The following is a 23,859-nucleotide window of genomic DNA, read 5'->3' as shown; positions in this document are numbered from 1 at the left end:
GTGCTGATGAAACTGCCAAAGATGTAAACTCACACTTCTGATGATTGTTTTTTGTTTTGTTTTGTCGTACATTTGAAATAACTCCTGCTTGTCAACCTCATAAGAATGGATTGCATTGTGAGTTATACACAGTGGTTGTGAAAGTCTCACAAAATATAAATGTGAGAAACAGGGAGGATTCCACATCCTGCACAGCATGCAGTCTTGTTCAGACCTGGCCTCTCACATCTACCCTTCATCTGGTGACACTGGGACCCACGTTTTCAGCAGACACAGGTCTCAGTGTCTTTGGCCTTTTGCTCCCCTGTTGGACTGCCCTCTCTTTCTCTTGCCCCTGGGGTTCACAGCCATCTCCCTGGTTTGTGTGTTGTGAGAAGATACCTTTCTCATCCACCTGTAAAGCCAGTCTCTTTATCCTCACACGGCGCTGTAAATGTAAAGACTGTCTCTTAGTTTCTCAACTTTGCCGGTAAGGACCCAGAGGCAGAAAGGTGAAGGAACTCGTATAAAGTGATCTGCTAGGGATAATGTGGGCTTTAGCCTCCTGGCTATAATCTGAGTTGGTATGAATATTGGTAACTTGCTTCCTAGAGTCTGAGCATCTGATCCCTGGTTATGGCACATGAAGAAGAACCCTACTCTGTGAAACCTATTCCCTCCTCTCCTCTCACACCAGCTGCCAAGCAGAGCACCACTTAGCCTTATTAAATACCTACACTATGTTGGTGGCACATACACAGGAGGTCACATCAGCATGACCAGGCTGATGTCACTGCAGAAGGTGGCTGCCAGGAAACTATGTGGACATCAGACAGGGTCAGGTCACAGTGTGAACCAGCTGCACTCATCCCTGTCCCATCAGGATCAGATCAGATGAATGAAGGTAAGACAGAGATGAGGTAGTGTTTGTTCTAAAACCATTATCTTAAGAGCAGAAGCATAGACCTTGGAAATGTCCACTGTAGGACCATTAGAGAAGAGGCACCTTTGTGTGGGTAAGAAATCCAAATTTATCCACTGCATTTGTGTCCCATATAGGCAAACATCAGACAGTTCTAGCAACTGATGTCTTACTGTGTTTATGGCCAATTTTCTAGCACCCTTGCAGCAATAGTTTTTTTAAAGTGACTAATATTTGATATTTTTAAACTAAAATTACTGCATAAGTAGAGTTTACTGGAGATTCTAATTTAGTATTCTAACAGAAAAAAAAAATTGGTTGCCATGCAACACTTTGTCTGAAGCACTACAAACTTCCTACTGTGCATACATAATCAGAGATAATTGGGATTCTCATAATTTTGTTCTGAAGTGCGTCATCTGTCATCTGCTCTGTCTCAGGCTGGTCGAGAATTCTGATTGCTGCTATTTCGGTAGTCATTAATATATATGTTGGATTGCATTTAGGTGTAATTTTGCTGATCATTTTGTTCTTGTGTAATTACTATTTTTCTATGATTCTCAGTCCTATTTGTTCTTTTTCTATGTCATTATTGAGTTACTTTTTTTTCTTACATCAAAATTAGAACAGGATAGAAAAAGTGATCATGGGATCTTACAGTGGCCTAAGAGGGCTGTAGTCAAAACAGTCTGACATCACTGCACCAAAGACAAAGGCATTCCAAATAGCAGACCAGAGTGAGTCAATTTATTGAAAATATGCAATACATTGCAAGACAGGAGCAGAAACACAGGAGAGTCAAAAGAGTGGAGTTTTGTGATTTTAGATCTATGTGGGTTATGATCTTGTGGCATCTTGTTTTACAATGGATGTGTCATTGTGTCTACTTGGGAAACGGGACTGTGTGGTGGTAGGAAGCCCGGCACCAAGCCCTGGTCCTGCTGCACAGGGGCTCTGTGACTGGTAGAAGACTTGCCCATTCTCAGTCTCCTTTATTTCAGATATGGATAGTACCAAGACTCGCTGCAGAGGGTATTAAGGGGATTGTCTTGGGTCGTCCAGTGCTAATTCAACAAAATGGTGCAGAGTCGGTAATTTGTAAAGAACAGAAATGTCTTTTCTTAGAGTTCTGGAGGCTGGGAGTCCAAGATCAAGGTGCTGTGGAGTCAGTGACTGGCTGAGGCTGCTCTCAGCTTCCAAGATGGCACCATTTTGTGGCATCCTCCAGAGAGGCCCTCTCATGGTGAACACGGAAGGGCAAGCTAGCTGCCTTCTACACGAAGCCTCTTTGCACAAGGGCCTGATTCCACTCACAAAGGAGGAACCCTGATGGCCTGGCAGGTTCCCGTGCTAGTGACAGCATGGCCTAGAGACTTCATGGCCCAGTGACTTCATGGCCGAGAATCTTCAAGGTCTAGTGACTGCATGATCTATTGTCCTCATGGTTTAGAGACTCACGGCCTAGTGACCTCAAGGCCTGGTGACCTCATGACCTAGTGACTGCATGGCCTAGTGACTTCAAGGCCTGGTGACTTCCTGGCCTAGTGACTTCCTGAACTTGTCATCTCTTAATCAGGACACACTGGCAACACCTGAATTTTACGGAAGATACAATTAAACCCTAGCAATGAGGAAATGAGTCAATATTATAGAACTATCAGGTCTATTGTCCTTCACTTCCCCAAATAGGAAAGTAGCTTCACATTCCTAATCTGTGCCTGCTTAGTCATGCATCATTTTTAACAAGCATTCTTTGTATGCTAGGAAACGTATGAAGTGAGCTGCTTAGATGAGGAGGGGTTGGGTTGGTGAAAAGGTAGAAAGAATTGCATGCCTCATAAAACGCCAGGTATGTGCTTTGAAAGAACTCATCACTGTGTACAAATACAAATGATTCCATGCCACATATTTTTTTCTCTAAATTTCAAAGGTTCCAGGGAGTAAGAGCCTTGCATATCTTGCCAAGTGTGTTTTGTGTATCTTGTAAGTAGTGGACAACCTTGGGGAGGTGTAGGCAGGAGATGGCTTTTAATCCTATACACAGTACACTCCTGGTTACTTGTGCTGAGCAGGTTTGCAGCCACCAGGTGTATCTTTGAAAAACATTTTGAAGTGTTGGGAGGAGGTTAGTGGAAGAAAGCCAATGTGGGGTAATAAAGATGGAGTGAGGTTTCTGAGACTTTGTTAACTTGGTTGATTCTGATATCTCAAACACAGAGAATCCAGAATGAAAGGTGGGTGGGTCGAGAGGAAAAAAAAATTTCACTGGGAATACAGTATGTTTAGTGTAAATCGCAATTCAAAGTGGAGCCTGCAAATAATCAATAACCCACTTTCTTAAAAGCTGACACGTTTACAGTCATCAATGCAAAGATGACACAGCATTCATGAGAATGGGTGGGGCCTTTGAGATATTAGAGGTCTGCACAGTACACAGATGGTTATCTGAAAATACCACATGATAAAGCCAGACAAAGGAACAGAAGCCCAAGGAGGAAAGGCTCTAGAATTAGGCAGAAAGATTGAAAAAGTGTCCCCACTATATATTAACTGTTTGGACATCACTTGAAGTCAATTAATGCATTTAACAGTTTTAAAGAGAATTAGGAAAAAAAGAAAGAAAACATCTCATCATTATGCCACACTATTGTATGTTTTCTTGAGTCTATGAATAGCATGCCTTGCAATTTGATAAGCAGCTTCCAGTCATATAATATGATTACCACACGACATTACATTACAGAGGAATGATAGTTGCTTAATGGCTTCTTTTAAGGGAACTTAACTTTTATATTTTCACCACTGCTACTAATAATTTGGGCACCCTCACCATAACATGGGTTATTCAGAGTGAATTGCCAGAAGTCTATTCACTGTATAGAACTGAAGGGTTGCTACAGAGGTACAAAGGCGGGTTGATTCAGTGCCCCTTACTCTGACCCTTCACACTGCTTCACCATCTTAGGAATGATTTCCCCTCTGAAAACTGTTAACTCAATTGCAGGCACACACTGTGCTTTGTTTTCTTTCTTTTTTCAGTTTGCTTAGTCTGTCCCCAACATGGCTTCTGGAATGCACTGTTCCTCGTGCCGATGTGAGGACTTATGTCAGTCAGAGGCATTTGGCCAGGTTTGAAGTTGGTACTAGATATGGCAAGAGCTTGTCCCTTCTGAGAACAAGGTCTGAAGAGCCTTGTGGAGGGAGGAGAGCTGAGGTGGAGAGGGGCAGAAGTGACAGGGGTGGAGGTCACCCTCGAGGCACTGCCCTTGCTGCACCCCTGCCCTCTAGGGGGCTGGGGAAAAGGGTCTCATTTTGGCCCATGCCAATTCTTAGTGATTCTTCATCATATGTATCCCAAAGAAGTCCCACGTAGGTGTGACTGTTCTTTAACAGAGCCAAGAAGTCAAAAGGTGATCTCGTGAGAGTGTCGTCTCTCCAGAACCTCAGGCTGCTCTGTTCTCCACCACATTCTGTCCTCTGGTAAGGTTCTCTCCCACATTTGCTTCCCGCTAACCCAGGGGCCCTCTCCACCCGCTTGCCCCAGGCCAGCTGTGCAGTGGCCTCTGAAGTGTCATCACACTGGCAAGGATGTACCTAACAGGATTCATGGAAGGGGTGAAATGATTTTAGAATGTGCATCATTTGAGAATAGGCAGCTTATTGGATACACTTTGAAATGTTTCCCTCGTCTTTGGATGGAAAGGAGGATAAAGCACAGTAAACTCTTCACTTAAGACACTAAACACTGTTTTTAATGTCACCCTGCTCTTTTAGGAGCCCTCCATGGGAAGCACCATGGAGATTCATGGCGACCCCAGGGGATCCAGACCCCTGTCAAAGCGCCACCGCCCTCCTTTCTGGCTCTACACCTCACGTCTCAGGCAGGAAGTCCTTTTCTGTGATCCCAGAACATGGTTTCCCTACCTGGATGCTCCGATGTTGTCATTGGTTCAAAGGTACTATGACACCCAGAAAACTTCTTAGTTTCACGTGTGACTTGTTTCTGTGCAGCCTCGGCCCTGACTCTACCTTCTGAGAGAAGATGGGGCTCGTCTGCAGGAGCCTGCTCTTGAGTTTCTCCTTAGGGTGGAGCACACCCTCCTTCCTGGCAGCCTATCTCCCGGGTCTTATCTTTTCCAGCCTGAGGATCTCCTTTATTCTTTTTATCAGTGGTTCCCAATAATCTCTAAAAATCTCCCATTTATAAGGATATGTAAATGCACATACTTCTCCATCCTAGTTCCTCAGCTGCTGATTTACTATGTTTAAGAAACATCCCTGGGTGGTTCTGGCTGTGCCTCACCAAGGACAGAGTGCGGGCTGCCATGACAAATGCTGAGTACCCTGATCCACTAATTTTCTTTGGCCTGATTTCTTTGGGATGAGGTGTCTGCTAACTCTTGCAGCCCACCGAGGCAATGACTGTTTCCTGGTACTGGGGATGGCATGTGTATCTTCAGCTGCTTGAGAGTCCGAGGCTTGAGAGTCCAGAGTTTCGCCTGCAGTGTAAGAGCATTAGTGAGCACATCCTCTTTCTCCATGGCATTAGCAGAGGTTAGGATTTGGCTCACCATCTCTGCAAAGAAAGGTGCTGAAATCACTTCACCCCATGGTGGCTGCTGATCTTCAGGAGAGCACAAGAGAGTTCTGGTCCTTCTTGCTGTGGCAAAAGTTCCACTATCTGAGAAGAAAAAGCCATCCTCCACCCCATCCCCATCTTTGCTGGCATTGCTTCTGGAAGGAAACCAAGTTGCATAAACAAGGAGTGTGGAAGCCTGATTGAACTCTTGCTGCCTGTTAGCCGTGGGGCTGTTTTATCCTTTTAACGTCCCTAAATTCTCACTCAGTCTTTACCACCCCTGAATGAAATAACTGCTATAAGAGTCCAAGACAATGAGCCAAAGAGAGGTGAATTCCAACAATTTAATCTGGCTCCCTCTGACTGTAGTGCCCAGGAAGCATCTTTTACATAGTGACAAGAACGAACAGGCTAGGAATATCACCGTCCACCTTGTCCCATTCATCACACAAACGCTTGCTGAGCATAACCTGCGCAGCGTCCATTTAAAAACTCATTTCAACTCTGGAGACGTGTAATGGGCACGGAAGAGGTCAGTTAGGAGAACAGATGAGGCAAGTGTGGCCTGTGACATTAAGATGACAATGAATCACCCTTAATATCTCAACCATCTAAATATCGCAGGCATTTTTCTCCTCGTCCTTCTCTAATTCTGATTACTTCTCATAAGAGATTCATTTTGAAAATGACCATTTCCTTAATGTAGTGGAAATACATTTTCAATTTTCTGTCTGCATCAAACATATCCCCAGTGAGTCGGCGATTCAATGTAAGTAAGTTGCTAAATTGGGGGGACCAAGAAGAATGGGTTGAAGAAGACGGCTCCTTCATCATCCATGTACTTTCCTTTAATTATTAGAATTAGTCAGGAGGTAACTTCACATATAGACACTCAATATGAGGGAAGACGCTCCAGGCCTAAAAGAAATCAGGCCAGGTATAAGGGGAGTGCGGAAGCTCCCACAGCGGTTCCAGGGAAGGCGGTGCTGACAGTCAGAAACACAGGCGTCCTGTCCAGCCGCCCGCCTCGGGCAATGCCCAGCCACAAATCTGAGTTTGCTGAGAGTTCACCCAGCCTTCCGCCCTGACTTCAAAAGCTCCCTCTGCAGGAAGCCAGCTCAGCTCATGGGCTCCTCTGAACACAGCCTGCTGCTCTAACTGTACCTGTCTGCCTGGAATTGATCTGGCCAGTCCTGCTCACCCATGTTACTAGTTCTCCTCCCACCATGGCAGCTTACAGATGGGAAGCCAGGGCTGTGTTGAGGACATAGCTGTGAGCTAGACCACTTGCCTTGCATGTGCAAAGCCCAGGTTCTACCCTCAGCACCGATAGAAAAAGAAAAACAATGAGATTTTAAAAAAATGTGCTATTTGACTTTGTTGTCCTCAGATCTCAGTAGATCCCTTAGTTCTGTCAGCGAGGGTTCAATTGGTGTGATCTGCTTCTTTCCACCCATCTGCCTTTCTAAGCCAGCCTGCAGACGGCATCTCTCCGGTCCTCCCCAAACGCAAACCAAATGAAAATGAGTGAAGGCCACCACAGCAACAGCAGGGAGAGGAGAGTTGAAATTAAAAAAACAAACAAAGAAAAACTACACCAGCTCTCTAGAACTAAAGAACCAAGTGCCAAACCAGGATAGGCAAGCTTTTTCTGACAAGGACTAGAGAGTGAACGCTGTTGGCCTTGTGGGCATCATGCTCCTGGCTGAAGCTACTCAATGCTGCCTTCGAAGCCTGAAAGGAGCCACTGACAACTCCTAAACCATTAGGGGCGGCTGGATTCCAACAGAGCCTACTCACAAGAGCAGAGTGCTGGCCCGGCTTCCCCAGGGCCCAGGTATGCCAGCCCAGGCCCTTCAGCCCAGCCAGCTCAGCAGGATTGGCGTGGGGCCCCCCATTCCTCCACTTCGGTGCATTCCAGTTCCATCGCATCGGCACAATCCGAGGTGTGCGCTGGACCTCTTGGCTCTGGTCCCCAGCAGCCCACCTCACCCTGTGCTTCTTCCAGTTCCCTCTGCCTGCTCAGCTCTCACTCCCTCAACTCCAAGCACAAAGGAGGGAATTTTTGAGAAGTCTCTCCAGTTTGTTTTTTTTTTTTTTTTTAATCACATTAAAGAACAGTTTAAATAAACTTGAGTTCTCCTGCAGTTTTCTCCTGACTTCCAGCCCTTCACAGGGTCCCATTACTTATCTCGAAGCACAGCCTCCTGGTGGCTGAGCCCTCAGAGGGGAGGCCCACTGCCTGCCGCTGGCAGACACTGAATATTTCTTGAATTCAGTCTTAACTGCTCTCCCTCCAGTAAGCTCACAAAGATGACGGTGTGTCTTCCTGTTTGGGAGGAAGAAGGGCACTTTTTCCCAAATCCCGTGCGGTAGACTGTAGCTATTACAAAGCTTTGGGAGAGTTCCTGAAACTCTCATTTCTTCGTGGTGTTCAACCATTGAAACAGGCATATCCGCCCCTAGGTACTGTAGGCCTGCAAAAATAGATGCTCTGTGAATAGTTAAGTGTTGCTTATAGTGTAAGACCCCTGGACACATTAAGTGAATCCATTTATATAAAGCACTTGGCCCACATAAAAGCACATAATATAGGCAAAATAAATGGTCGTTACTATTAAACTTATTTTTAACTTCCCACCTGGAATACACTTCTACATCCTCTAAATGTCAAATCACTTTATCTGAACTTTGCTGCCTATCACTGTCTTTCTGGCATTTAAATCCCTCAATGACCTAAGGCAATTAAATGCAGAATCTTTATTCTTCAGCATTTGGCTGATTTCAGTCACAGATCGTGGGCTCAGTAAATTGGTTTAGAAAAATTAGCAATCAATAAATCTATCATTGTTTAAACCCATCACTCAATTTCTAAGAAGAGGTGATTTTTGGCATGGGAATGATGCACCTAAGAGTAATTCTGAAGAATCTCACACATGTGATGGTTTCTAAGTGTGCAATGCTGGGAACATGGAAACTCTGGATTTGTACAATTAGGTGAATTGCAGGAATCTCTGCAAATCAAACATGAACATAGGCATCTTCACGTCTTTCATAATATCAATTGATGTTAAATATAACAACTCACCTTGAATTTGATGTCTAAATAATAGCTTTAAGTTTGTGAATTATGGTTATGTGACAATTCGCTGGGGTCAGAGAGTAGGCAGAACACTTTGTATAAAGACAGATCATGAGACTAGGAATCTCAACAGCCAGACCCAGGCTAGAAATTAGCCAAGAAAATTCAGTTTCTTTACTCATAAACTGAATTATTTTATAAAATTTGATTAATCCATCTAGCCTTAAGATTTCTAAAATTAAATGAAATAATAGCGATTTTCTCCACTGATATTAGAAAAAAAAGAAAGAAAAACAGTTTTGTGTATAAAATCCCCGCATGTTGTCTGGCCCACCCAGCAAGCACCACCCTGGCTGCTTCTCTCTCAGATCCTCTTCTCTCCCCTTGGCCTGCAGCTTAGCTTTCCTAAGATTCGCAGAGTGGCCACTAAAGTATTATGACAATCCTATGAAATACTTGATGGTCATATTTTTTTTCTTAAAGGCAAATGTAGTTGTAAGGAGTTTTTAGAAAAGGGGATGAGCCCAACTGATGGAGCCCATGGTCAAAGGGTCAATGTTATGTTGGCTGGTCCGACCAGAGGCAAGGTGTTTGTGCAGTAGGGAGGCAGAGGCCTGGGAACACAAGAAGGAACCATGGGGTAGTGGGGGGTTCCACTTTGTTTTGAAAGGAGAATTTGATTGAAGTATCCTGATACTGTTCATCTGACCTACTTCACCAAGAGGACTGTTGGGGAGCTTGAATCAAGAAAATTTCCAGTAACACCCTAGAGTATGGTCAAGAGGAACTGAAAGCCAGGGCACAGAGAGCTTTGTAAAGAATAATGTGAAACCATAAATCTCTCCAAATAGTAGAATTCATAGTAAATGGGTAAGGGGAAGAGTTCACCTTTGCAACAAGGTCCTCTGGATTCTTAGTTTTCTTTTGCTTGTGACACCATACACAGAAGGAAGAAGTCATCAATGGGACTGAGAAGGGACACATGAGCATTGGTGGCCTTGGAAAGCAAAGGTGTGTTCCGAATTGGGATCTCCTAAGCACAGGGGCTGGGCTTTGATCAACTCTGTTTTCTGAACTCTGAGCATCCTGCTAGACACGTTATTTGAATGAATGAATGAATGAGAGAATGAATATGAGAGAATGAATATGAGAGAGACTAAGAGAATAAGCAATTGAATTCCCCTGCTCAAAAGAGATAGGTTGTGCAGAAGGATGAGTCTGACAATGTGCAGTGTCTCTCTCTTTCTCCCCTTCACAAGAGACACCCCAGATCTCCATCATTTCTATGTTCCTGTGGCCAGTGGATTAAAGGGTTTCAGGTCACCTCAGCCAGTGATGGCAGCCTATTACCCTCCAGCAGGCCTTAATTCCACATGCACATCCTTGGGCCTCCCTCTTCCTTCTGGAGGAATTGGCTGAAACACCTTCAGTCACTCAGAGCCCTTCCCATGAATCCCTCCCAGCCCTGCTGCACTTTGGTCTCTCCACAGGATCCTCAGTTACTCCATTTCCACAGGCATTGAGCATCAGGGTGGGTGGCTCTTCAGAGGTACTCCCTGCTCAGCAGCTGTGCTGGAAAGAGACTTATCTAATGAGGCTTCAGGGAAGGCGAAAGGAACATGCAGATGCTGGAATAAAATACGATAAGAAACCAGTTACTGGAAGAAAGAGCAATTTGTGCGAACATTTAAAATCAGGCGCCTTTCTTCCCGGCTCTAACAGAGGGCGGCCGATTGCCGTGGTAATGGGAAAACCTCCAGGAGACCATCTCACGACTGAACCAGGCAACAATGTGAAATGGAGAACAGAGAGGAGAGGCCTTCATTCTGCCACCTCCTTCTTGAACCCCTTTTCCCTTCACTGACTGGGTCTTGCTCCTCTTTTTCCCGTAACGTCCTGTGCATGTTTCCTAGACATCAGCTGCCCATGTCCACCTCCAGTTCTTGGCAGGGGTCTTCAACTGGCTTCTTTCTCATCTCCCACATCGTCTCCCTGTGATCACCCCCTGAGATGGTCAAATTTGTCCTCAAAACCCAGCTATTTCTCCTACCAAGCTCCACCCTCACCCCACTAAGTGACAGGTAAGAGGGTGTCGGAGTCTTAAATCTGGAGTCAGCGTACCCCAAAGAGAACAGCAGAACTTTAGCTAATGAGCACCAATGTGAAATCAAATTCAGAGGCACTGAAACAGATGGACCAGGCAAAATGTGGGACAAAGCAGGAGCGGGAAGTGATTCCCCCAGAAGACCACAGGCAAATTGCTGATCGCGTCTTCCTCTCTCAGAGGAATGTCATGGACACAAATAACAAAGCCATCCATGTGCCTCTTAGTGTTTCCTTCCTGGTAGGCAGCTTCATTCAGTCGGAGGCATTATCCGTCATTTCTGAGGCAAGTATCCCACACAATTATATAAGGCCTGGTGTCGCAGATACTCTGAAAACAAACATGAATTTTCAAAAAAATAAAAAAAAATGCTTGGGAAAAGAATTTGAACTCTCTATTATTTTAAGTACTCTGCACAAAACTGCCTCTGTGGAAAGCAGCCATGTACCAGAGAAGGACGCCACAGGTTGTGCTTCCAAACAGACTGCAGAATCCCAGGTGGACCCAAGGCTTGCTGAAGGAGCCTCTGGTGCCAATTTGTATAGATCAAGCAGAGAAACAGCTCTGCAGCCTTCGGCCTTTTGCCTCCTTGGGAGTGCGTCTGGGCTTTTAAGCCAGTTCACATATCTTGAATGTTATGAATGACACTGACTCTATTTCTAAAGTCCATCATGCTCTTTATAAACCCCTTAATTTCATCATTGACAGCTTATTTGTAACATTCATTAGGCTAATTAGGAAAACATCTGGTGTTGACCAGAGTAAAAGATTATTGGAACCCCTGGCTGCCATCTGTGCTTTGCATATTTATGAAGCAGATAAGTAATAGCTTCTATGAATTAACTTCCTCACACACATGGCAGCAAGGGCCGGGCAGGAGGATTCTATGAAAGTTTGAGGCATGTTTGCATCCCTCCTGACATTCTCGCTTGGCTTTTGGATGCTATCTCTGGATACTTTTTCTGTGCAGCTAAGCAATCTTCACTTGAAGTCACAGATTAATCTTTAAAGATTTTAAAGCACAGAGATTCTAGACTTACTCCCTCGGGTGAAAAATAACAACTTAGAGCTTTACAAGGATAGGGCTCAATTTTCTTTTCTAGGACAGTGCTGGAAAAAAACAGATGCTAATACCATATGGTTTCTTCCTTAGTCAATCACCCTTTTGCATATAATTTTCTTACTTCCCTTCTCATTGACGGGGGATATAATTCTCAACTCTTACTGAGAAAGTAAGTATAAATGGAATGGAGAAGAGAGTCAATAAGTCGTGGCAAGAAACTGGAAGAACAACAAATCCAAAAGAGGTAATTGGAGATGTCTTTTGGGATGAAAATTGGCACCGGGGAAGACATTGAGATTTGATCGTAGTTAAAAAGGTATTGCAGGCACCCTGTGCGCTAAAATGCACAACCATAGACCGTACACAGTCAAACTGATCAGGTTGTGGGGAAGCCAGACCAGGAACCATATGGTGCTCTCAGGACAGTGTTCGAGAGGTAAAATACACCATGATGAGATCCCTGGAAGGTGTGTCTCCTCAGAGGGATTCAGGCTAACGAAGAAGAGATTGTACAAACAGAATATTACCCTTTTGAAGACCTAGTCGATCAATGGATGACCAACACGTGTTACTAACATCACAGGAAGAGAGATGACTAGGTACGCTGAGCCTCCTGGGTGAATCACATGAAATCAACCCTGAAGTCCTCTCACAAAATAATCAGATCTGAATCGCATCCATCAACTGGTGATCTAGATCTGTTCATGGGTTTCTAGGAAACGTGAGGTGAGGAGAAGGTGAGAGATGATACCTTTCTAGCTCTCTGTACTCCATCCACACTGTGAGCATCTCTAAACAACAGGTGTTACAGGCTCTTCCACAAAATTATCATTGAAAGAGGAGGCCGGTGTGGGAGAAACCCTAGAGAGGAAGAGAAGAGCACGTCAGGTAGGGAGAGCATGAGTGCCTTGGTTATAACCTACTTTTAATAACCAAAGGTTAAAATAAAACTCGAGGGTCCAGGAAGAGATGAGACTACTAATAGGAATTTTCAATGACAGAGTGAACTTTTAAAAATAAATGTTGTGAACTGGATGCTGTGATGTACACCTGTGATCCCAGTGACTCGGGAGGCTGAAGCAGGATTGTGAGTTCAAACCCAGCCTCAGCAACTTAGCCAAGCCTCAAGCAACTCAGCGAGACCCTGTCTCTAGTAAAATATAAAAAAGTGCTGGGGATGTGGCTACATGTTAAGAGCCCCTGGGTTCAATCCCTGGTAGTATAAAAGAAAAGAAAAGAATGTTGTGGTTATAAGAGTTCTTATTTTTTTAAAGAAGCCTACTTAGGCAGTTAGAAAATAAAATCCCATTAGGGCTGGGATTTGTTATAAAAAATATAAAATGAATAGAGGATATTGGATCATTGATTGATAAATCCACAAGAATATTGGTCATCTTGTGATCATTTTTAGAGTCACTAGATAGGTCCATTGGTTGTAATCTCTCTCACCTCTGCCTCTTTGTGTGTATGCTCACCTGTCCCTCTGGCCAGGGCTGAGACAGTCCAGGATCCCAGTGCAGGATTGCCTGGGCACTGGGTGGAGACTCCACTGATTACTGACGTGGTCTGAAAGCTCCAGTGTGAGCTGTTGCCTGAATCTATCCACTTCCTGGAACTCAGAGAAGACAAAGAGGAGAACGTGTTAGCTGGACAGAAAGAGGGGCTTGGATGATGGTGGAGGGACGTGCAGCATGGATGGGAGGAGCAGCACGGCCCCTGGCTTCCTGGAAGTGGGTGGTCCCCAGACCTACTGTCAGCACTCATCCCAAGCACGTGTCTTTCCTGGATGCCCAGCCGCCCGTGATCCTCACCTGTGTTGCAGTGAAACCTTCCTCAGCAGCCTGTGGGCACCTCAAACGTGACTTTCAGGACTACTCTCCACTAGACCAATGTCCTCTTATACTAGACGGCCCTCAGAGCCCAGAAAGCAAAGATCCAAAGTCCTGAGCTCAGCACAGTTCCTCTCACAGACAGTTTTAAGTGATCCACACACAATTTAGGTTAACTGCCTACTTGCACTGTTGGGTATTAGACCAGGATTGTAACAGGGTCAGTGATTCCATTAGGGTTAGTCTAAAAGAAGGGCACTGCCATAAAAACATGAAGCAGACAAAGCAAATGTTAATTTGAAGAAAATGTACCGGGTAGCTGCTACAGTGAGTATTTTAAAGATACAATATTTGTTTAACTACTATGTGGAAGGTGAAACTCTACTGTCACGTTTGGTACTTCCTGCAGCTCTCTATGCCGGCCCCATCTAGGTGCCCGCCCTAGACAGGCCTCAGAGAGTCTGTCCTCTTTGAGAGCACCTGCTCACATGTGTCTGTGTCCTTGTGCTTTCTCTGCTGACTTCTCTCATTTCGGTAATGAGAAACCCCTGCTTGTCCTTTTCCACCTACTTTTCTTGTCCTTTTCCACCTTCTTCTCCTTTTCCCTCTTTCTCCTCAATGTCCATGTGAGTGACCCTGGATTCCTCCCAGCTCCATCCTTAGATGCCATCTGACTCTAATGTAGAGATGACTTATTTGGGTGAATGAATACCAGGTCCATGACTGATGTGCAAAAGGTGAGAGGTGTTTCTAAAGTGCTCCCACATTCAGGAGAAGAGGGTATGCTCTAGGGTCCCCATGGCTATCCTCTCTTCTCTATGCCTGGGTTCTGCTTCCCATCACCTTACCTGCCTGCAGCCCTGGCATCTCGTAAAACACAGCTGCAGTTGAACCTCCTCAAGATGCTTCGCTGACCCACAGTGTCTGACCTGAAGGCCCCGGTTCCATGCACTTGTCTCCAATATAAAACTTTTTTGTTGTACATAGAAATGTGCTACTCTATTTTACAGCAGCATGCTGCAGCCTTCTTGGCAATACTTTTGCATCCTCAGGATACATTTTAGAGGCATGTGTCATCCCTACTTTTACTAGAGAAACCATAAAACCAGACACCATTGTTCACCAGGTGAACGGAAGTCTTCAATGAACAATGCTGCTGTTCACCTCCCAAGTGTCCAGCCTGGCTGACTGGCTTTCTTTCTCTGATACGTAGATCCTACATTAAGGAGGAAAGTCTAGAGCAAACTAGATTGTTAAATTTCCCCACCTTTTCTACAGATAAGGATGGCCAATTGTATATAAGAAGATACCAGCTTCAGAGGTTTTCTGTTAGACTCCTACAAGAAGGAGTGATTTAACTGGAAGGAAGAAGTCTTTCTGTACTACAATTCTTGCCTTTCTTCTTATCTAGAATGTGGACATAATGATGGGAGCTCCTGCATGCATACTGTTAAAGGTACCCGTAAGGGTGGACAATTAGAAAGAGGAGTGTGGGCTCCTGAAAATAGGGTCACCATGTCAGCCTTAGGCCATCTGACTCTGGACTTCATTGACATGAGAGAAACAAGTTTTTTTTTTTTTTCTTTAAACTGTTATCATTTCAGGTCCTGTTACAAAGAGCTAAAGCACAACCTGATCCACACAGCAAGCAATGCTAGAGAAGGGCCACAGCGTGCATTTGTCAGCCAGGTGCTCTCAGGGAAGGCCATTTAGGGAAATGTCTGAGGTTGGTGCAGAGAGGCAGATATTCACAGTTGCTCCAAAAGTTGCATTTTAGCTGAAAACTGAAGTGAGAAGGGATAATCTCAGCTCCTGTGAGATTGCAAAAGTGGAGCAAAGCTTTGGCCAAACATGAAGGGGTCAGAGATACCTCAGAGAAGATGGTGGGGAGAGCTGGAAATATCGGCTGGATACTGCCCTGTGGCAGAGAGGAGATTTGGAAACAGGCAGTCTGTGTGCAATATGAGTGTAGCTGCTACTCGAGGGTTGACCACATGACTTGGTTTGGAGAACAGACAGTAAGCATATGGACGATACTGTCCAGTGGACACTGGTGAGGGAGGTTAAATGACTCAGAGATGGCCAGGGGGGCCTTCTGGGAGGAGGTTTTGCAAATGGAGCTTCTGCAGCTCATATCCAAATGTTTTGGTACAGGAAAGGTCCATTATAAGACAATGAAAGGGAAGCTCCTGGGCTGATAGGGGCGGTGGCGGCCTCAAGCCGTGCCCTTAGAGGACCCCGTCATGGAGAACAGGATCCCGCCCTATGGAACCCACTACAAGCATCTGAGTCAACGCTTGGGCCTCTAAAACTCTCCAGTGCACAGCTCATTTGGAGGGCAGCACCTCAAACCAGACCATAAGCCTCCAAGGCTGGTTGGGCGTCCGCCTGCACCTCCCAGGATCAAGCTCTGTTCAATCAAGCCACATGGATCTGAAGGAGAGTCACACAGCTTTGTGGTTTGCTTGATCTGGGGGAAGAATGATGGGTAGAGCCTAATTTGTGCTCTGGCCTTCTGGCCTCGGGGTGACATGATGTGACAACATGAACTGCAGGCCATTTAGGGAGGTGGGATGGGGCTCCCTGCAGCCTTCAGGCTTCCACCAGAGCCCTTCAAGGCTTCAGCCCTGATTGTGAGGCTTTGAAAACCAGGTGATGCAGCAGCCACCCACAGTGACACTGCCAGGGCACCGGGTCCTGGGGTGGGGTCAAGGTGATGCCTTCTCCTTCAGCCTCCATGTTTGCCTTAGGTCCTGTTATGGTGTGGATGGGAGGAGTCTCCCCAAAGCTCCATGTGACACAGTGCAAGAGGCTTCAGAGGAGAAATGAGTGGGTTGCCAGAGCCTTAACCCAATCTGTCAGTCAATCCCCTGATGGGATTAGCTGGGTGGGGACTGAGGTGGCAGGGTGTGACTGGAGGAGGTGGGGACTAGGCATGTGGCTTTCAGGTTATATTTGTTTCCGGCAAGTGGAGTCTCTGTCTCTCTCTTTGCCTCCTGATCACCATGTGATCCTCTGCCACACTCTCCCACCCTAATGTCCTGCCTCACCTTAAGCCCTGAGGAATGGAGCCAGTCTTCTATGGACTAAGACCTCAGAAACCATGAGTGCTCCAATAAACCTTTCCTCCTCTAAACTAGTTCTGATCAGGTCTTTTAGTCACAGCAGTGAAAAAGCTGACTAACACAGGTGCTCCGTGTCCACTGTGGCGGGGTCTGTGCCAGGTGCAGGAAGCCAGCAGCGGCGGCATGAGCAGCAGTTAGGCCTCCCGCACTGGCTCTCTGGACAATCTTCAGAAAATCGCTGCCCTGCTCGGGATCCACATCCCTGCATATGCACTAGGTGTAATGGCAGGTGACAGCATGGCTTTGAGGAGGATCAAATGCTCGTGGAACTACTCTGTAAATTCAGAAGCACTGTGTGCTTGTGTCTGCACTTATTTTTTTTTTTTTTCTTTTAAGCCATGGGCTGGCATCTGTAAGGGGTGCCCTGGCTTGCCATGGATGCCGGGACAGACTCCCATAATCCAGGTGCTTAGAACAGCACAAAATACTGACAATGTGGTGGTCAGATGTCCCAGGCAGATCTCAAGAGATTGAACTCCTGGCGTCTGCAGGGTGGTGCCCCTCTGGAGGTGCGAAGGGAGGCATCTTGGTGTCTTTTCCAGTGTTTCGAGTCGACCTGGACCAGTTTCTAGAGTCCACTGGTATGATGGAAATTGTAGTCACATTCTTCACCTTCACAGGGAACAACTCAGTCCAAAGCCACGCTCTGCTCTGCCATCTCCCTGGTTCCCTCTCTTCCTCTCCAAAGAAAGTTGGGACTATACTGGACAAACCCAGATGACCTTAAAGTCAACTGATTGGTAGCCTTAGTCTATCTGCAATACTACCTCCCTGTAGCCATGTAACCTAACATATTCCCCAGGGTTATCAGGAGGATGCGGGTAACTGGAGTAGTTATCATTCTACCTATCATAGGAGTGGTGGACACAGGTTATAAACAAAGGGGAGAATGTCTCCTGTCAATAAGAATCTCCTGGTCAATTGTGTCCTGGTTCACTCTTTCAAGGGACCTTTCATATGCACCTCTTTATGTCTGTTTCCTCATCTGTTAAAGAATGGAATAACTGTAATACCTATTTCCAGGACTGCTTCTGAGTTTAAATGTGTTAATCCAATGTTGAGTATCACTATTGGCCCCAGATAAATCATCAGTGGCTATTATTGCTGGTAGACATTGCATTTGTTGAATGAATGAATGCTTGCAACCCAGTGCTGTTATACTCCAAAGCCTACCTGGTTTCCCTCCTATTGAAAGATTAATATCATCACTGTGAAGGTTATTGTCATGTGCTGACATGGCCACGCTACGGTGCCCAGTTGTTTGCCCCAACACGAGCCTCCATTGATGCTCTGAAGGTGCGTGTTAGATGCTTCACATTTGAATCAACAGACCTGGGGTAAAGCAGGCCACCGTCCCCAGAGTGTGGAATCCTCCATTATCTGACAACCTCAAGAGGATAACTGATAGTTCTGGAAGGATGGATCAGGTGTCCAGCCTCCAAACCTAATCTTACAACACAACCTTGAATTTCCATGCAGCCTGCCAAGCTGCCCGGCAGACTTCAGGCGTGCCAGCACCTGCTACCGAATGAGGCAATGCTCTAATGTCTCTCTCTTTCTCTTGTGTTCTCTGGAGAACTCTGACTAATATACTCTGTGCATTTTATGTTCAAGTTCATCAATGCAGGTATATATAGTTTGGATGAGATTTAATAAGTAAAAGAAAACCCCAAGAGGTTAGCATTCCTTGGTAAAACATGCAGGACTTCTCAATCAGGGTACCACTTGCTGACCCTGCCTTGCTGTGTCCTGGTCTTCAGAAGGCCGTTCAGTATCCCAAGACACTCATCCCATGTAACCACATATCCCAGCCAATTTTAGAAAATGATTGACCTGATCTTAGAAATCGCCTTCACCCTGCCATGAAATCTTACCTAAACTCAGGATCCTTCTCATTGTTTAGCTAGTAGCCCCGGATGAAACCTTAAGAAAGTTCTAAAATCTGAGGGAAAGAAAGGGCCCATGGACTCATTATGCAGCTGACCTTGGGCTGGGGTTGTGCGTCAGTGGTAAAGAGCTTGTCTGGCATGTGTGAGACACTGGGTTTGATCCTCAGCACCACATAAAAATGAATGAAAGAATGAAATAGAGGTATTGTGTCCACAACTAAAGAATATTTTTTTAAAAAAGAAGCTGACCTTTATTGCTAAGAGAACATTAGTGATCATCATTACCCCCATCCTCTCAATTTTTTTACACCTGAGTGACTGGGACCTGGAGAGCAAGTGACTAGGATAGGGTCACCCAGGGAATTGGCAGTGAGCAGAGCAGATGCCCACTCTGCATTTCTATGCATGCTCTTTCAGTGTCCAGCCTTGATAAATGCAGCCACTTATTCTTCCTGCCAGAAGCACAGCATTTTATGTCAAGCTGCTCCCATGCTCAAGACTGGAAGCTTTCCAAAAAGAGTGAGCCAGGAGACCCTTTTAACAGAAGCAGGACATTTGCAGGAAATGCCAAGTGCAGATTTGTCTCCACACAGAACCCTGACCTGTGCCTTCCAAATGTCAGTAGCTCAGGGAAAGACAATGTTGAGTCCTACTAAGTCAAAATCCACCTCTGTAAATGGGAATCTCACCAGCAGTGTCTCTTATTGAAAATGGCAGGTAAAATTGATTGTATTTACTTACACTTATTTTTCTTTTTATGAGGGAGAGGCAGGTGGTAATTTTACATAACTGGCTTCCTTGAAGGCCAGGTCTGCTCTGCCCCATGGGACTAGGCCACTGGCCACTACGAGTGCTGCTCTACTGAATCCAATACCAGTCACCTGCTCATCATCTTAGAATCACTGCATCATTGCCTTAAGATCTGCTCCAGGAAACCCTGAACTTTTGGACTTTATAACAAGTTGTAGTTTTTATAAGACAGGTCTATAAGACTCTCGGCTACAGATATTTGGTTTACAAGTGGAGAAAATGAGGCACCCAAAGTGAGATCTGGGCTCAGCACCCCCTCCCATGTCCTCCTGAGCTACATGTCTTCAGCACATTCTTTTCTTCCTCTTGAGCCACGTTCCAAGGGTGTGCACATTTACCTGCGAGAGTTTATGCATGTATGTGAAGTACCTTGGAGGTGTTCAGAACCCACCTCATGCCTCCAAACTGTAAAATAACTTTTGCCTATTCCATTTTGTAGTCCTTGTCAGAAAGAACCAGGCCCATGACAGTTCTAGATGGCTGGATGAGGTTTCCAGAACTCTCTTGCCTTGCCTCCTGTGAATGCATTTACAATTATAGACTTGCACATTGGGAGGAACTCCTTATATCCAAACAATTATCTTCTTACCAGGGCCTTCAAAAGTTTATGTCCATCACACAATGCCTAAGGCATTCAGTTCACTCAAAGACTCTCCGTATTCTTAACAGTTCCAGCATTTTCCAAGAGTCCAAATTCAAAGTTTCAAGGCCAACACTTAACTGTTTTGAATGATCAAACAAGCTACATATATTCAATACACAATGGAACAAAGTAAATATTTCCATTACAAAAGGGAGGAATGGGAGTGTAGAAAGAAGGAATGGGGGGAGCATGACCTAAAGCCAACTAGGAAAACATTTCCTATAGTTTTACCTCTAGCATCTGGGAAACATGGTGGTGAGATGTGATCTCTCAAGGGCTTGGGCAGATCCATGTCCTTTGGTCTTGCTGGTTGAAGCTCATTCATTCTCTCTTTAGCCTGGCTCTGTCCATAGCTGGCAGTTTTCCTTTGAAGTTGTCCCATCTTATTGGCCTCCCTTAATTCAGGGGGTCGCCACATCACCTTCAGTTTCCTTTTCACAGCTTCACACATCACTTTCAGAGGCTACCCACAGGATTCAGACCCAATACACTTTGTCTTCCTTTGAAATTTCAATGGAAGCTGTAATGAACCTTGAATTCCCAAATCCTATATTCCTGTAGAATCAGAACGATGGGATGATGCTGAAGTCTGCCAAAATCTCAAGCCATACCTGGACCCCTGGGACCATGACTTCAGTGGTCTCTGAGTGCCTGAGCGGCCGAGTATGATGAAATAAATTGTAGGGGAACAACTTCCTGTGTACCTCTGAGTGAGCAGGGCATCCCGTGGTCTCTTAAAGGAGCTTCATTTCTGTACACTTGAGCTTGTAGAGGGTATGGTTTTGCGAGTTTCTGAGATGTCCTCAAGGCATCTCTCTTACTGTCTATGTGCAAAATACTTTACTTCTCTTTAGTGGTGGTAGTCTTTTTCAAGTCTTTACTTGTACTTGATTTTATGTGTACTTTTTCTGGTCAAATTGCAGGTTTCTAAAATCCTCCTTCTCTACTTTGCTTCTCCCAGTTCTGTTAGTAAATCTGGCTTAGGCTGAAAGCAGTATTAATACTACTGCCTGAATGTTGTACTGCCTTGAAATTTTTTTCTGCTAGATTAATTAGTCCATTACCTTTAAATTCAACCTCACAGAAAATCTCTGAACATGGTTAAAATGTATACACATTCTTTATGAGAATGTGACATGTATGGCTTCTAATCCGATACTCAATTGAGCCTGCATTCTCCTCTGAAACCTCATGAGCACACCTTTACTGTGTGCAATTCTATGAGCATTCTGATATTCCGAGCCCACATCAGAATTGCTCATTAAGCTTTACTTAGAGCATACTAAGGCTTTTTCATCCTGCATCTCCAAAGATTTCCAAACTCCTCCTGAAAACCAGTTCCAAAGGCTTTTGAACCATGTGCTCAAGTTAGTCACAACAACATATCCACTCCCAGTACCAATTTCTATGTTATCTGACTTTGCATTTCTATGACCATTATATCTGATAAGAACAACTTAGAGGAGGAAAAGTTTATCTTGGATCATGGTTCAGAGGTTCAGTCCATACTTGACAAAGTGCTTGCTCTGGGCTCAAGCAGAGACGGAGCATCATGGTGGAAGGGCACGACAGAAGAAAGCAGCACAGGAAACGGTAATCAGGAAGCACAGAAAGAGAGGGAAGGGTCCACAGGGAAGATAAGCTCTGGCGTTCCCCAGTGACCTAGCCATGCTCCACCTGCCTGTAGTTCCTGCCCAGTTGGTCCATTCAGGCTAGAATGGACTAGCTAGCTTCTCTCTCTCACAATCTACAATTGCACCTCTGAATGTTTCAGCCTTAACACAGGAGCTTCTGGGGGACACCTCATGTCTGAATCATCACACTAAACTTCTGGGGCAGATGGGATCACTTGATTTTTTTATGATACTTTGTTTTCACTTCTACAACAAAGAAACAGTAATGTCATAAATGGACAAACTGAAGATCAAATGAAAATTCAGTGTCGCAAATATCAGTGAGTACTTTACATCCCAGACCCATATGTGATGCTGAGGTACCACAATGACTAAGACACAGCTAACAGTATGTTTCATGTTATTTTTGAGCACAAACACATGTCATGTATGTAAAGACTTACATAAACATGTGTTTAGTCATTGTTTTATTTATCTGGTTTAATATTTAGTATTAAGTATAAGTATATAGTGACCATCTACCATTGTTATTTTCCAATTTTTGTATCATGCAATGTGTTTCCACACAAGTAACATAGATTGTAAAATTTCTACCCTCAGGAAAGTAAGATGAATGTGAACAACTTGCTGTCAGAAGACTTAAGGTTGGGACTGAAAAACAGCTTCTTAACACAAGTCCTTAACACAGAAACTTAAATATTATCTTTGTATAGCAAAATAGGAAGCCCAATTTCTATTTTTTAAAAACATTTTGAAGGAAACATTTTTTTTTTACATTTTTTAGGAATCACATTATTTTATTTAGGATTTTATTTGTAATTCCCCTCCCCCAAATGGGCTATGATAAAAGAATGAAAATATTATTTTTCTATATTTAAATCAAGTGAAGTGATACAAGTAAAGTGATTTCATCTTTCAGAGCCTGTTTCTTTAACTGTCATGTAAGGATTGTTAACACCTCACAGGAAACTGTGTGAAATTAAATAAGATTTCACTTATTTAAGCCTGAGACAGCATCATGGCAGGCTGACAACCCCCACACATCCATTGGACCTTCTTGATGTGCATCATGGAAAGCAGTAAAGTGAGTTTCTTTTAGACACTACTGTTTCTTTCCACTGTGACAATTGTGGATCTCAAATTAGAGCAAGCTGTATCATCAGCGGTAAACATGGACCACCAAGGACCATCATTTCGTCTAACAGAACCACTTGGTGTCTTTGAAGTGTTGAACATGCATTTTCTCATTGAATCCTCACAAAGAAATAAAAGACATTTTTAAAAGCATTTGAATGGATGGAAAAGAAGCAGCTATGATTTTATCCAGAGTTTTCAATTGGAAACTGGATACAGCGGGTTTAGGTGGTTGTAGAGATGATGGTCTCTCTCCAGAGTAAAGGTGTATCACTGCCTATCTTGTTATTCCACACTGTTCCCATAATAGTTTAACCATATGTGGTGGCATTACTGGGGTATGGTTTGAGTGTGTCCACCAAAGCTGACTGTCGGGAGCCTGGTCTCCAGTCTGTTCATGTTAAGAGGTGGTCAGCCTTCCAGCTGTAGAGTTGCATAGAGGTTCCTGGGCACATTTCCCTTGGAAAGAATTGATGCAGTGGCCACAGTAGTCACTCGGTTAGCTCTTGACCTACTTTCTGGCTTCTTGTCTAGGAGTGTGATGTCTCCCTCTGGTACACACTTCTCCATGTGTGCCATGGTCCTGAAGGTCCTCACAGAGCTGAGGTGATGCCAGCACCATTCCTTTGAAATACCAGAACTATGAACTAAGTGAACTCCTCCTCTTCTCAAAGTACTCACCCTTGAGCAAAACTGAGCATATGCATATGGGAAATGGAAGGACAGCTTCAGTACCTTGAAAGATATTGTCTTTTGGGTTGGGGCACAAAATGTAGAAAAATTAAAACCCAGCTGTGTCAGCTCATGGCACTGATGCTCACATTCTCCCCGCCTCTGTTCCCCTTAGCAGACCTCCTTTGTTGCATGTACTCTCAGCAGTCAGAACGCTCTACTATCTTTCTCACATACTATTGCAATAATCCACCTAGACGGGTGCATCCCTTTAAGGAAGAAGAATGCACTTTGGGCATGTTCTCCAGCTTATCACCATGTAATCATCTTATTTTAAAATCCTTCAGGTTGCTTTCAGCTTTGGATGATGTAAGTAAGGCATTTAGCTCAGAGT

Source organism: Callospermophilus lateralis, chromosome 16, assembly GCF_048772815.1.
Source record: "Callospermophilus lateralis isolate mCalLat2 chromosome 16, mCalLat2.hap1, whole genome shotgun sequence".
NCBI lineage: Eukaryota > Metazoa > Chordata > Mammalia > Rodentia > Sciuridae > Callospermophilus > Callospermophilus lateralis.
The sequence above is the reverse complement of the archived record's forward strand: the minus strand, read 5'-3'. Positions refer to the sequence as shown.